Source organism: Gekko japonicus, unplaced genomic scaffold (genome assembly GCF_001447785.1).
Source record: "Gekko japonicus isolate JY-2015 unplaced genomic scaffold, Gekko_japonicus_V1.1 scaffold3745, whole genome shotgun sequence".
Classification (NCBI taxonomy): domain Eukaryota; kingdom Metazoa; phylum Chordata; class Lepidosauria; order Squamata; family Gekkonidae; genus Gekko; species Gekko japonicus.
In genome coordinates this window covers 37,524-41,147 of record NW_015168771.1, presented here as the reverse complement: position 1 = coordinate 41,147, position 3,624 = coordinate 37,524, and positions in this window count along the sequence as shown.

Genomic DNA, 3,624 nt, shown 5'->3' with positions numbered 1-3,624 from the left:
GGGCTGGGGGTCCGGCCTGCGCAGAGGCCGCGGCGTCTTGCAAGGGCCGTGCTGGAGGAAGAGGCCCCGACGGCGGCCGGGGAAGGTGACCTTTGCGTCCAAGAGCACCCCCGAAGGCCTTGGTCAACATGTCGAATATGGGTCAATAAGCCCTTATTGCATTATGATTTACATCCTTAGGGAAGTTGGGGGCAAGTTCCATTGGAACAAGCAGAGCTGAACTCCAGGGAAGACATGGACACGTTCCTCTTGCGCCCCCCCTCCCCATTTTGGATTAACTCAGTTCATTTCCTATTGAGGAAGGAAGGAAGGGTCTGCAATGGATCCAGTAATTTCCCCTGGCAACCAGGGCCCATGCAGCCAGGGAGTGGCACCCTGGCACCCTTCCTGGGCAGGGGGAAGGCGGGGCCACTGGGGGCTCAGTAGTACCATGGGGGCCCTTGGCCGCTCTGCCCCCTGGGCTGGCTGTGGACATCGCAGCTTGTGTGTCTCTGTGGGCTAGGTGCCATCTCGGGTGCCATCTCCAGGGCTCCCTCTGAGTAGGCTCAAGGGGGGCCTGCTGCCGCCCCCGCAGAGTGCGCGGTCCAGGGCTACTGGGATGAGGGGAGGGGGCTCTGCTACTTTGGCACACTCCTGGATTTGTACATCTCGAAGGTGGAGTCATCATCGTCCCCCCCACCCTGAAACTCGGCTGATCCCTTTGCAGTCCAAGTCCTGGATGGAAACCGCAGAAGCACCCGTGAGCCTGCTTTGATTTGTGTCCCGGTGTCTCCAAGAGGACTGGTGTCTGTGACCACGGAGATCCTTTCTAGCAAGATGGAAATAAAACAAGCGCAAGCATCAGGGTCTCAGCACAGCACACAGAGCTGCTCAGTTCTCCTGGGTCTTGGCCGTCCACTCTGCAGGCAGCCCTTCACCCTGGAGGCTGCTCACCTCCCGTCATTTTGCCGTATCCCCCTGAGAAGGGAGTGGCATTGTCATGGGGCCACCCCCAAGAAGCCTCAGTTTCAGGCATGGGTAGAGAGCACTCAGGGAAGCATCTGCCGTTCACGCGAGGAGTGCGTGGCAAGGGGCTTGGATCTGTGAATGGAAAAGACACAGCGGCCCAGTCTGCGTAACACCCCCCTGCTCCAGCCAACCATAAAGGTAGAAGCATCCCTCTATGAACCCCATTACACCACCGCAGTATCCCACCTGAGAGTTTGCACCAGGGGTTGTCAGAGGAAACTTGACTTGCTAGTCTCTTGAAGCATCCAAAGTATTCTCATGGGGCAAGAGCCTGTGAGCAGCAGCCTTGTGAGCTGGGGTTAGGCTGGAGAAGGACGCTGGCCCTGCCCCCGTGCTCTTTGAACCGCCTTGTGAGATGGGGTTAGGCTGGAGAAGGACGCTGGCCCCAGGCCACACAAAGGGCTTTGAGGCTGAGCAGGTACTTTGGCCAGAAAGGACACACTTCTCCCCTGGAGCCATTGGAGCCAGTGTGGTGTAGTGGTCAGAGTTTCAGACCTGTCTCTGGGGTTCCGGAGTTCGAATCCTCACTCTGCCGTGGAAGCTTCCCGGGTGACATCGGGCCAGTCACACACTCTCAGCCTAATCTGCCTCACAGGATTGTTGTGAGGATAAAGTGGAGGTGAATTGTGTAAGCGGCTTTGGGTCCCCGCTGGGGAGAAAGGTGGGGGTATAAATGAAGGAAATGAACGAAAGGGGAGGCGGGGATCCGTTTGCTGGTCCTCTGGCACTGGGTTTTGCTTGGCTCTAAGGCTTCCAGGAGGTTGGGGCTTTCATGTCCTGTGTGACTCTTACCCCTTTCAAGAGAAAGTGGTAATGGACAAAACAGGCCTATCTGCTCCTTTTTATGCTGGTAGCAAAAAGCTGTTCTTGAGTGACGTTGGTGTTAAATTTCGACTGTGTGGAAAGCCCCAGGGATGTAGAGAGCTGGCCATCACTCTCCAAGGTCTCTGGCAAAGACCCACTAACTGGAAAGGCTCACGGGCACTTTCGGCATGCATGCAGAGAGCGTGCTGCCCTCCCGCTGACTTCCCAGAGGCCAGGATGGGAGGGCTCTGGGAGAGGAAACCCCACCCGCCCATTGGCAAGGGGGCTGCCACACGAAAGGGCCTGGACTCTTCCGCCCACTGGTTCTGCTGAGCATCCGCCCGATCCCTGGGCTTCCAGCTCAGCGGCAAGGCTTGAGGAACAAGAAGCCTCGCCCAGCTCTTGCTTCCAGAATCAGCCGGAGATGGAACATTGCAGGGCTCTACAGTGGGGGGGGGGCAGCCCCTGCATAGATCCCTGAAAGAAGGCATGTTTTGGTGTGGGTCTCTCTTGCCTTGCCATTTGGTTCAGCTTTCCATCTTGTAGGGAACAGATGGACCATAAAGATGCTTTTAAAGCAGTTAATTATTTATGTTGTTTGTCAAAAAAAAAAAAAGTCCCTGGAGATGATCTTCAGAACAGTGAGTGCCGGACGAATTTGGACATTATGCAAGATCGCAAATGAAACAGACAGCAGAAAGGGCTCAGAAGTTTGGGTGTGAAGCCCGTAAAGGTCTCTGTGTCCAGCTTTATCCCCACAGTGGTTTTGCTGTGGACATTGCCAGTGGAAATGAGCCTGCACCATTTAGTTCCATCTGAGTGAATTTGGTCATTTCCCAGTATTACTGCTATGCTGTAAGGTGATCCATCGGCATCAGACACATTTTTAAGGATCCTCTTACCCATCTGTGAGAAGGGATTGTGTTTAGCAATTTATCAGTGTCTGGCAAGATTACTGGTCGTTTGTAGGGGCCGTCACCATGACAAGCTGTCTTTTTGCCAGCAGATGAGGCCCTTTGCAGAAACCCTGAGTGGTAATTAAAGAATGCATTTCTCCAAATCTGGGGTGATCAAAGGGGAAAGAATTAACAGCAGAGAACCTTCAGGGACTTGATGGTACAGGGTAGCAAATGCCTTTGTCTGGTGCACTGGCTTTGTAGAGCTCTGGGACTGAGTGCAGATTATGACTTCAAGGTTGTATCTCCCATTAGCTGGTGTGGTTTGGCCTGTCAGCCCTCCTGCCTCCTCTGGTGCTCAGATAAACAGATTTCACGGTGGGTTGGTGAAAGACATGGAGAAGTAGCCAAATGTGTGAGAGAGGGCGGGGCAGGAGGGGCTGGATATTCTCAACCTGCTGGCTCATCTCCCCGCCTCGGTTGGGTTTGCCACTCTGCCTTTGGAGCCGGTGTGCTTTGACCTGTATCAGTTTGGTTGCTGCCAGGGCTGGCCCCAGCTCATTTTGCACCCCCGGCGAGGATCCCTTCTGGCGCCCCCCCGGTGCACCCACCAATTTTCCCTTCTGGTGCCCCCCCTCGTGCTGCTGCTCCTCCTCCTGGTTGCTGCCAGGGCTGGCCCCAGCTCATTTTGCACCCCCGGCGAGGATCCCTTCTGGCGCCCCCCCGGTGCACCCACCAATTTTCCCTTCTGGTGCCCCCCCGTGCTCCTCCTCCTCCTGAGAAGTTAGCTGGCAATCACCCGGTCAGCGCCAGCGGGGGGGGGGGTTGGCGGGTGCAGTTTGGCGCCCCTCATCAGGGCGCCCGAAGAAGATGCTGACCGGCGGGGGGCTCACAAGCCGGCGCTCCGCTGGGAAGC